The sequence below is a fragment of the Chionomys nivalis genome, chromosome Y, assembly GCF_950005125.1.
Source record: "Chionomys nivalis chromosome Y, mChiNiv1.1, whole genome shotgun sequence".
Taxonomy (NCBI): Eukaryota; Metazoa; Chordata; class Mammalia; order Rodentia; family Cricetidae; genus Chionomys; species Chionomys nivalis.
Genome location: NC_080113.1, coordinates 7,054,519 through 7,066,608, shown reverse-complemented (window position 1 = coordinate 7,066,608; position 12,090 = coordinate 7,054,519). Strand labels below are relative to the sequence as shown.

At 35.9% G+C, this 12,090-nt stretch overlaps 1 pseudogene; it reads left to right on the top strand.

Moving 5' to 3' along the window:
* Positions 1 to 4,012: 4,012 nt before the first annotated feature.
* On the top strand, positions 4,013 to 10,314 carry LOC130868854 (RNA-binding motif protein, Y chromosome, family 1 member B-like; annotated as a pseudogene).
* The last annotated feature ends 1,776 nt before the right edge of the window (positions 10,315 to 12,090 follow it).

Below are 12,090 nucleotides of genomic sequence, written 5' to 3'. Positions count from 1 at the left end.
GCCCACCTGAAAGCTCTAGAAAAAAAAAGAAGCAGACTCACCTAGAAGGGGTAGAAGACTGGAAATAATCAAACTGAGGGCTGAAATCAACAAAATAGAAACACAGAAAACAGTCCAAAGAATCAATGAAACAAAAAGTTGGTTCTTGGAGAAAATCAACAAGATTGACAAACCCCTATCCAAACTAATTAAACGACAGAGAGAGAACACGCAAATAAATAAGATCAGAAATGAAAAGGGGGACATAACCACAGACACAGAGGAAATTCAGAGAATCTTTAGATCTTACTACAAAAGCCTGTATGCCACAAAACTGGAAAATGTAAAAGAAATGGACACTTTTTTAGATAAATACCATATACCAAACCTAAACCAGGACCAGGTGAACGATCTAAATAGACCTGTTAGTCGTGAAGACATTTTGAATTTTGCATGCAAATGGATGGAAATAGAAAACACTATCCTGATTGAGGTAACCCAGACCCAAAAAGATGAACTTGGGATGCACTCACTCATAATTAGTTTCTAGTCATAAGTAAAGGACATTGAGTCTATAATTTGTGATCCTAAAGAAGCTAAATAAGAAGGTGAACCCAGAGAAAAACATATAGTCATCCTCCTGGATATGGGAAGTAGTCAATTTTGCTGGGCAAAAAATTGGGATCTTGGGGGTGGGGTGGGATGGGGGTGAGGGGAGATGGGGAGAGAAAAGTGAGAAGGAGATGATGGGGGGAACTTGGGGAATCGGGGTGATTGGGATAAAGGAAGGGTGGATATGGGAGCAGGGAAGCATATGTCCTAATTAAGGGAGACATCTTATGAAATAGTGTAGGAGGTCCTTCTGTCTGTGTGTTGCTTTCCTAGGTTAATAAAGAAACTGCCTTGGGCCGGGCAGTGGTGGTGCACGCTTTTAATCCCAGCACTCGGGAGGCAGAGACAGGCGGATTTCTGTGAGTTCGAGGCCAGCCTGGTCTACAAGACCTAGTTCCAGGACAGGAACCATAAAGCTACAGAGAAACCCTGTCTCGAAAAATCAAAAAAAAAAAAAAAAAGAAAGAAAGAAAGAAAGAAAGAAAGAAAGAAAGAAAGAAAGAAAGAAAAGAAAAAAGAAACTGCCTTGACCTGATAGAGCAGAACTTAGGTAGGTTAAGAAGACAGAACTGAATTCTGGGAGGAAGAAAGCAGAGTAGAGGTACCGACCATGGATCTGCCTGAGACAGACACTGCGAATTTTACCTGGTCTCATTATAGATGGTTGTACAAGAGCCACCATGTGGTAGCAGAGAATTGAACTTAGGACCTTTGGAAGAGCTGCCAGTTCTCTTATCCACTGAGCTATCTTGGTGATAAGAAGAAAATTTTAAAATGATGCATACAAGTTAGTGAATATATTTTGGTAATTTGAAATTTTTAAACGGACAGCAGCGAGGTAGTACACTGCCTTAGGTTTAAGCCCAGAACTGTAGCAGCAACTCTGTAACTGCTATCTCGGGATTAATGGAGGCATAGACTTCCAGCCCAATACCAGCATGGGTTTGTGAAGTGCTGCTTCCACTTAAACTGACTCAACAAGTTGTTCACCATTCACCTATTTTTCTCCCCTATTCATTAAGTAAAGTCTTCATCTCTGACTCTGAAACCTAATATCGTAACCCCTCTCAACAAAGTCATTTCTTAGTTCAATCCTCTACAGCTCCCGACTTCCCTACTTCCTTTGCGGTTGATGACATCCGGGTCCCTGCGTCCTGTTTATATGACTTGCCAGGCGGGTTGAGCGGTTAACTGGAAGTTCGGGTTGCTTCAGGCGTGTGTGATCTGTTGAGACAAAAATTAGAATATCAGCAAAAGGTAATGAATTAATTCATCATTTTATATCTTAGTAAAGATAATATAACGTTATTATCTGCTGTCACGGGGAAATATAATTCAGACCTATTTTTCTGTCGTGGTTGGCAGAAATGTTTTAAAATTGAACGTACATCCGAATATTACGTATGTATTCTTTCAAACGGAGCAAAAGTCTGTTCATGGGAGAGTAAATTTGCTTGAGCAGGAGGGAATAGGGATTTAAATATGTACTTGTATGAAATGGGTGACTGATAGTTTTTTAATTAGTTGCTTCTATTAGCGGTTGTTTAGATTTGGGGCGGGGCTTGGGGGTTGTGAGGTGTTTGGCCGAAGGCGCCAAGCATTTAGGCACCATTTTGTTTCAGGTGCCGCTTTGGGTTCACAGCAAAGTCAGTTTAACTTTTCCAGCTCAGAGCACCTGAACCACAGGCAACACGTATTAATGCTATAGTATCATTGCCTCGGTGTAGGCTCCTGATAAAACAACACTTAGGTTAGGCATCAGGAAGAGCTTGTGTCGGGGACAAGCTCGTGCTATGATGATACGTTACAGTTCAGGAATACGTAGCCTGCGTCCTAACACGTCACCTGCGTAGGGTTGGACTCCCGCCTCCTGGAAGGAGAGGCCTGAGCGACTCACCACTTTGATAGGTTAGACTTAATGAAGACGTCACTTGCGCTTGCGCAGAGTCCTCTCGTTAGGCACTTCCTTTAAGGACAGGCTCGTGCTATCACCTCGTGAGGCGAGGTTCTTTTACTCTCCGTGGACCGGGTAGAACAGGTTTGTGAGGTGCTGCTGATTTATAAGGGTGGGCGACGGAGCCTGGGGAGACCCGACTTGTGAGAATTGGAGTAATTGGGTAGGGAAATTTTCTAAGATACTGCCCACTTGGTTGAGTAGGCTACAAAGATTCTGGTCTCTGTGCGGGGAATACTCCTCCTATATAAGGCCGGCTGAGTATGGCCAGTTTGTGAACTACTGTAGCCTGTAAAGAAAAGGATGCTAAAATGCCGCTGGATAGGTGGTGGTGGCGCAAACCTTTAATCCCAGCACTCGGGAGGCAGAGGCAGGCGGATCTCTGTGAGTTCGAGGCCAGCCTGTTAAACAAGAGCTAGTTCCAGGACAGGCTAGAAAGCTACAGAGAAACCCTGTGGGAGGGGGAGATGCCGCTTTCTCTGACAGATGGGTTTGTGGCAGGAACCTAGCTTAGGATGGCTAACAACGTTCTGCTGCTTGGGTGGGGCACGCTGACCGTACACCACAGTTCCTTAAGGACCCTAATATGTGGCTGCTAGGGTAGAGCAGACTAGTAAGACGCTGGGAGAGACAAATTTGTTGGACTCTAAAAATTATAGGTTCCTGCTACAGTGCACTCTGCAAAGACCAGTCTTGCAGGATAAGGTGCCTGAGTGAAGTCTCGAGTGAGACCTTGCTCTTTGAGAAGCACATGCATGTGGGACGCTGCACTGAAAACCTCAGGTGCCTGTTGCCGCATGAAACCATAGCTTGGGACTGATCATGGAACAACACCTCTGCCTGTGTAGGACAGATTGTTGAGTAAACCGGCTGAGAAAAGCACAAACTAGCAAATCCTGCGCTCTAGGTAGAACAACTGCTATCTGAGAAGGGTAGGGTCCTAGGTCACCTCTGACTGGGTAATACAGGTTAGTGGGATGCTACTGATTGTAAAAGGTAGATGCTGGGTCACCCCCACCTGAGTAGGACAGGCTGTTGGAACACAAAGCTTGGGAAAGGCAGACTAATGGGATGCTGCAGTATGGGTAAAACACGTTAGTGGCACATCTCTTCAGGGGAAGGGCAGGCTTGAAGAAAGCTAGAGGAAATGGCCAATAGAATGGATACATGAAAAGTTATTACTATAAGCAAACATGTCCTAAATAATGAGAGAGAAGATACCATTAAGATGTAAGGTTATGTATTTTCCTTGTTTTATTTGCTTAGTACTTTTTATATGAGTCTTTTGTTTATATGTGTGCCTCTGAAACATGTGCTTGTTCATGAAGGCCAGAATTAGAGTTTGAACTGCCATGTTCTAGGAATCAAATCTGCATCCTCTGAAATGAGAAATTTCTCCAGCTTCATTGTATTTTTGTTTTAAGCATGTTATAATGATATTTTATCCTTTTATCTACTTATAGAAAGATGGCAGAAGCTGATCAGCCTGGGAAAATTTTCATAGGAGGCCTCAACATTGAGACCAAACAAAAAACTCTTCAAATAGTATTTGGAAGATTTGGACCCTTGGCACAAGGTACCTCTTAAAACAGTACTATTAAGTCTCTTCAGAGTGTATATAAAGTATTTTTTGTGAATTATAGAAACTATGATATTTTCATTATTGTAACTCCATGGTTGTTTTTATAATTTTCTCTTCATTATAAAACTGATTGCATTAGATAAAATTATACCCAAGATTGTGTCTGTGTGTGTATGTATGTATGTGTATGCATGTGTGTATGTACGTGTGTACACGCATGCACCTGTGTGTATGCTGTGGATATATGACAAAATAACAGACTGGCACTAAATTTATTGTCTGTTGATACTGAGAATGCCAGTAACAATGTGAACGTAAGATTTTAGGGTCTTTTTTAAAGTTTGTCTTAATGATTGGTGCTGTGTTGTGCCTCGCTTTTCAAAATATAAGTGTTTTAAAAATTGATAATTTTAGAAAATTATAGAAATTTTAGGTTTATAAAGTTTATAAATTAGAAATCTTTGTTTGTTCCAGTTATTTTGATGAAAGATCGGGAAACTAAGAAGTCTAGAGGCTTTGCTTTCATTACTTTTCAACATCCTCTAGATGCGAAGAATGCTATCAGAGAAATGAATGGAGTGGTAAGAATATAATTAGAATATACTTTGTTAAACAGTTAATACTATTAATTGATGGTATTTTCAGTTTGCTAAAATACGAACAAAAATTGACTGACATTTGTTTTTATATACCAATAACAAAATTATGATTTTAGAAGGTTTAAACTGTCATATACATTAAATCTGCATCAGGATCATGTTCTGCAATAGTGTAAATTGGGTATATATACGCTTTAAGAGAAACTCACAAGATACAGGCAATAACCTACTATTGGAATGTTGGAAAAAGGTTTGGGCAGGTTATGGAAGAAATTCTGTGGGAAAATGTTCTTGAGAAAGTCTTTTGCGTAAAATTCACCTTTGAATAGATTACAAATCTTACAGATGTCAGTTAATTCAAATTGATTTTGATTATCAGAATAGATAACTATAAAGTTATTTCATCAACCATTGTTTATTTTTACATAGTTGGAATTCTGTTTTGTCTTAACAACCACCTTATGTAAGAATAATTTTGAAAATGGTCACCTCATTAATTTATATATTTTAGAAAATTGGTTCAGCAGACACTCTAGTTTTTCTGCATCTAAGAATCTAGATTGAATTTCCCATAGCAGTTTTCAGAGTCATGAAAAAAATTTAAAATTACTTTTAAGTTTATTCTTTACTATTTTTTTTCTAAAATTTTCCAGCAACTTTTAAAATATGTTTCTTTTTTTGAGGGATTTAATGTAATTTTGTCATTTCTCTCTTCCTTCCCTCCTTTCAAATCCTTCAGTATGTGTTCTTCTTTGCTCTCTTTCAAATTCATGGTCTCTTATTTCATTGTTGCATATATACAATACATACGTGTGTGTACAACCTGCTTTGTCTGTTTTACTTAGATATTTCTAGGACTGATCATTTGTTATAACAGGGTTCCTCCACTTCCACCAACCTTTATGGTTCATTTATTTTAACTCCTGATAATGCCATTTTGTATTTTAAGCTCTGTTTTTCAGATTGTAAAAAACTGACATTCTGTTTTTGTCTCATATGTTTTCCTTTCTGGAAAAAATGAACATGTATGTATTTGCTTTAAGAATCCAAATATTCTAAAAAAATCATGTTCGATTCACTGAGAGTTAAAACATGTAACTTAATAAATTTGTCATTGTTAATAATATTCTTGATCTTTTTAAGTCTTTGGATGGAAAAAAAATTAAAGTAGAGCAAGCCAGCAGACCATCACTTGAAAGTGGTAGTCGGTGGAGACCACCACCCATTTCAAGAGGCAGAGGCTATTCAAGGATTTTGAAATGTGGAAGAAGACAAAGTAGCAGAGCAAGAAGTCACCCTTCACGTGAAGAAAATTTGGGTAAAATTAATTTTAATAACTCAGAAATATATTTTCAAATGTTAGGATTGGCCCTACAACATTTGTTATTGTGCATTTATCTGAAAAACTTTTCATTTGTTCTTTTTTGTTTGTTTTATTTTTCCTTGTTCTTTTAATGACAGTTTGTTTATAAACCTGATGACAAAATTTATCCTCGTTTAAGTATTTAAACCTTGAGTTGGTCAAAGGAGTTGATGACTCTGTAACACCATTTTCTAGTTATATAAATGTTAACCTTTGCTATATGAATGAGAATATGATGATACATTACAATGGTTTTAGGTAGTAATGACGAACATACTTTAAAAACAAATTCAAATTTTATTAAAATGTATATTAATTGTTTATTAACCAATCCTCAACAACCAAGTAAGTCTGTTTTGATAATACGTTATTTGTTGACAGGTGATATTTTCTAAGATGGATTACTCTTAAGAGTTAAATCTAACATTTTTAGTCTCGTGTGTGAAAATAGAAATTTATTTACGACTCGGAATTAGAATGTACACTTAAATGTTTAAACAAATGATTTTAAGAATTTAATGTATGTTTCATAAGTAGTGTTACTTTCTTAACTGTATGATGTATTATTTCCTTTATCCTTATTTTTTGGTATTTGGTAAGTATATTTTGCTTTTACATTTGAATTACTGCATTTCATAGATGTGCCTTATAGAATATTACTGGAAATAAGAATACATGAAAATTAATTTATTCTTCCTAGTAATGAAACAAATTATATGTAATACATATTTTAGGTTTATTTAATTGATAAATTTTTGTTTATCCTTCCCTCTAGTTCTCTATCATTTCTTTAACAGAGTGTAGAGCTTTAAGTTTTGCAATAAATGTTAAAGTTGCCTTTGCCCATTATTTGGAATGATAGTTTCAAAAAGGAAATAGTAAATTTTACCAATTTAGGAAAAATGCTAGTTTCTAAGACCATAGCATAAATTAATAAGTTTGTGATGACAATTAGACCTTACTCTGTGAAGTATTGATGTCCCTTATCTCAGAAGATTTTACTTTAAATGCAGATGATTGTGGATATACTCCTGATTTCAACATGAGTTCTCGGAGACACTTTGCAGTTAAAAGAAGTTTATCTTTGAAAAATGAAGGTCCTTCTCTTAAAAGATCTACTCTTTCTGCTCTGACAAGAAGCAGTACTGGACTGAGAGGACAGGGTAAATTCTTGCCTAACAGACACACACACACACACACACACACATAAAAGAAAGCAGGAAATGTCTAGGTTTCTAGATGTATCCAAAAATTTTAAACATGATGATAGTGAGTTTTTTATATATTTTTTATTATTACTTTATAAGTATTACCAATCAAAATTCTCACTTCCTCCCCTCCTCCCACTTCCCTCCCGCTCCTTCACACACACCCTCCTTCTACTCTGTCCAGTTCTAAGAGAGGGCAAGGCACCCTGCCCCATGGGAAGTCCAAGGCCCTCCCACCTACATCCATTTTTGATTAGAGAATTTTAGGTGGTAGAGAAACAACATAATGAAGCACACAATAAGCAATATGAGTAAAGATCATTAAAATATAAATGACATAGTTGGAATAATGAAAACAAATGAGCAATTTGTTAACTATAAGTTAAACAGGCAGATTGATATTTGACTACATTGAAAACTATGTTTGAAACATGTGGTACCATTTACTGATATGACAACTGTGTCAGAAAATAACACACCAAGTGATTATTTCTTCATACAAGGCAGGTGTAGAGATGGAGTGTGCTTGTATTAGAATATTTTAAAAAGTATTTTGGAAAGAAAAATCCATTGTTAATTATGTTACTTTGAAATATTTACAACTTGAAATATTTGCAAAATAGTATTTGCAATTATATGTCCAGAACCACATGGTCGAGAGATTTCTAGAAATGTGCCAAGAAAAGAGACACTGTCTTCCAGAAGAGATGACTACCTATTACCAAGGGATTATGGACACTCTTCTAAAGACAGGTAAAGAAAAATAGCAAAATGGTTAAATTTTCATTGTTTTAATTAATTAATGTATTTAGTGCCAAATAAAAACAATGTATTTAGTGTCAAAGTCTAAGGAGATGTCAAGATGTCACAAAATCTCAGGAAAAAAGAGATTTTTCTGGCCACTGTACACTAGCACATTTCTCACAAATGATAATTACATAAATAGATACTTACATAAAATATTTTCAAGAAACTTGAAAGATGGCTCATTGAGCCACGTAATTCCTTCTTAAGATGAAGACCTGAGTTCAGATACTCAGAACCCAGGCATAAGACCTATAACCTCACCTGTGTTGTTTGGGAGAACCTCATGTGCCTTTAGCCTGTATGACAAAGTTCCAGAACAGTATGAGACACTGTCTTGAACAGACTTTGGAACATATCTAAGAACAAACATTTGAGGATGTCCTTTCACAGTCATACTCGTGCTCTGCATATGTGTAATTAAAAACTCTATCATCTGTTCTCAATACAAAAAATTATTACCTTTCAATTGCACAGTCATATTCTAGATATATACTATTAATAAGGCTCAAATAATATGCTGTATTCTGATTTGAGCTGTTTATTTTAGATAGTATATTAATATTTAATTTTTTAAATTATTGTATTTCTATTATGACTTATATTTTACTACATGTATATAATTTTTAAGCTGTCTGGTTTTGTTTGTGATGTAACAATGGTAGGGACATTAATGTTACAGTTATTAGTGTTCTTTTCAGTTTTTTTTAAGTGTATTGGAATGAAATTGCTTGCTAATATAGTAATATGTTACCTTATAAAACTGTCATTTTGCCGGGCGATGGTGGCGCACGCCTTTAATCCCAGCACTCGGGAGGCAGAGGCAGGCGGATCTCTGTGAGTTCGAGACCGGCCTGGTCTACAAGAGCTAGTTCCAGGACAGGCTCCAAAACCACAGAGAAACCCTGTCTCGGAAAATCAAACAAAACAAAACAAAACAAAAAACCTGTCATTTTATATCTTACCAGTCTTGTGTTAAGGTTTTAGGTTTTAACAATCTTTCTCTTCCCAAGTATTGTGTTTGTCAGCATTTAAAAAATTTTTAATAATTCTGATAGTTGTGCTTAATTAGCATATTTTATTTGAATTTTATAATAATATTTAGTAATTTTTATGAACGCAGTTCATGTTTGGGGCCATTGGCTTGTATTATTTAGAGAAGTACCCGTTAATATCTTTGCCCGTTCCCCTGGATTCACTGGCCCACTAACCAAACCTAAAATATTGAATGATTATTTTTAATTTAAGTTATTCAAGGAGAGTTTATCCAAGTTCTCGAGACATCAAGGAATATGCATCAACATCTAGAGGATACAGATACCGTGATTATGACTTTTACAGCTCTCAGTATGAACACACATCTAAAGTCTTCAGGTATTACAATTTTTTATGGAATATGTTTCTGAAATTGTTTATTCATGCATTAATTAAAATGTTCTTTTACAATTTAGTGAACATGCTGGCTATAGTGGAGGACAGGATAGAGATTATTCTGAATATTCTAGTGGAAGCTCATACAGAGATACCTATGAAAGTTATGGTAAGAGTCCTATTTTTACTTGATAAATAATTGCTGTTTAATTGAATTTACATAGAAATGTAGCATGGATTATTGATTAATTAGGGGATGTTTACAGTATTTGTAATTTTGCATTCTTAACTTATTCCTATTATGAGTAAATAGGCATTCTTACATTTATCTAGTCTGTGAAAAAGCATTTTACAATAATGTCCATGCTTATTTCAGTGAGTTAAGAGACAATATGAGAATTTGAAATCCCAGCCCATTTTCAGAAAATAAAAGCACATATTGCTAAGTATTTGGAACTTTAAATTCATTATATACTATTAAAAAATTGTTGATTTCTTAATGGTTGTTTGTGGATTTTAGGAAGCTTCTGTGTGGCACCATCCGCAAGAGGGACTTACAGGGGAAACAACCGCTATGATGACTATCGTGGCTCACGAGATGGATATAGTGGAAGCCAAGAAAATCACTCAAGCAGCAGAAGTGATACATACTCAAGGGGTTATGAACATAGCAGTAGGCAAGGAACTCATCCACCTTTTGATAGGGAATATCCTGAGCGTGGGAGCAGACAAGAACGAGAGCATTCACCTATGGATAGGCTGTATATGCCATCTCGTGAGTCATACAGTAGTAGTTCAAAGTTTAGGAGCTCTATTGGAGGTCGTGGAGAAAGCAGATATGAAAGTAGAGGCAGATACTAAAAGTCTTTAGTTGTGTGCCTAACTTCATTTCCAAAAGGAAAAATACAATGCTATCCCTATGTTATCTGAACTCTAAAATATGTTAATTTAGGAGAAGAGACATATTTTAAGTTTTACTGTGTTGCTTGAATACTGAAAAACATTAGTTTGGGGGGAAAGTGAAATAGGTTAACTTTCCAACCATGAATTCTTTTCTGAAACTAAAGATGAGAAAGATAAAACTGTTCAGAATAACTCTTTGTTAAATAAAATTTCTTAATTGTTAATTGTAGAAATAGAATTTACTCTAGTAGAGATTAAGTTTTTGCATTGTTAAAAAAGTCTGTCAATAAAAGTTGCAATGAGATGCCATTGTCTGGTTTTATTATGGTTTAAAAAAACATAGAAACATCTTTATTTAGAGAGTGAGTTCATATTAAAGTTTATGGATTCTGAGACATAAATTCAGTGTTATATGTAAATATATAGAAGAATTTTGTATCATTTGTAATAAGCAACTTCACTTTAAATCTATGCAAATACTGTGGATAATATATGAGGCTACAAAAGCACTTGGAAGGAACATGCACAAGTATAATTGTTCATGCTGCAGGTTTGTCCAAAGTGTTGACTCCCATTATAGCCATAGTACTGGTAAGAAAAATCTGGGAGAAATTACAATCTTAGAAGTAAAACCTGAAAAGAAAAAAAATGCTAGACTAAAATGTAAAAGGAGAAAGTAGAGAAGAATAAATAAACTAAGGCTGCCTTAGCAATGTCAGTCAAATTTTGGATAGATAGTAGATTGGATGACTCTCAAAAACCCATCACTAGGGATTTTTATAAGTGAAAGATGGAAAACTAAAAACATTGTGCCTCCAAAGGGTCTGTAATTCTTGCACTTTTGGTTCTGTGAACTTAGAAATACACAACAGGATCTAGTACCCACTGGCCAGTCCTGCTAGCTACCAGTAGAAGCAGCATCTAGGAGTAGAGTGAGGCACAACTGCAAATAAGTCTCTAAGACACAGCAGAGCTGGTAAGACCCGCACTAAAAAGCTGATATTGTGGAATAATTATTTTAGATGCTTGTGAAGATGGGTTACTCTCATTGGTTTATTAAAGAGCTAACTGGCCAGAATCTACAGGAAGAGTTTAAGTGGGAAAACTAGACTCAGAATGCTGGGAAAAGGGTGTGGTTGACAGCCAGACAAGGAGCAGGAGGTTTAGAAAATGAAGTAACAATTCATAAGCCATGTAGCAACACATAAATTAATAGAAATGGGTTAAGTTGTAAGGGATAGTAACTAGCTTAAGCTATTTTAATTAAGTCTGGTTAATTAATATTTTAATTAAGTCTGGTTATTTATGATCTAATTGGCAGAAAATAAACTTTGGCAAACAATGAAAGAAGTTAGGGTATCCTTGTCTTGTCATTCCTCTTCACATTTTCCTAAGATTAGCCTTCACCAGTGTTCCTAGAAGCTCAGACAAATCAAGGACCTGTCCTTTGCACTGAGACTCCACTGCTATGTAGCTCTGTGGATCAAGGACTAGGTTAAGTGAAACTGAATGCCTGGATTTGCAGCCAGGGCTGTAAGTATTATTGTTAATTCACTGTGCTACAATAGGATTCTTTGATTTCCTTGATCATTCGAAGAGTAATTTTACATTATTTGATGAAAAGATACATGCATGCTTTTAAATAAAAAGGGAAAACTGCCAGTCAAGGATTTTACTAACAAATCACATAGGATGAGAAATTGTGGAAATGGTAA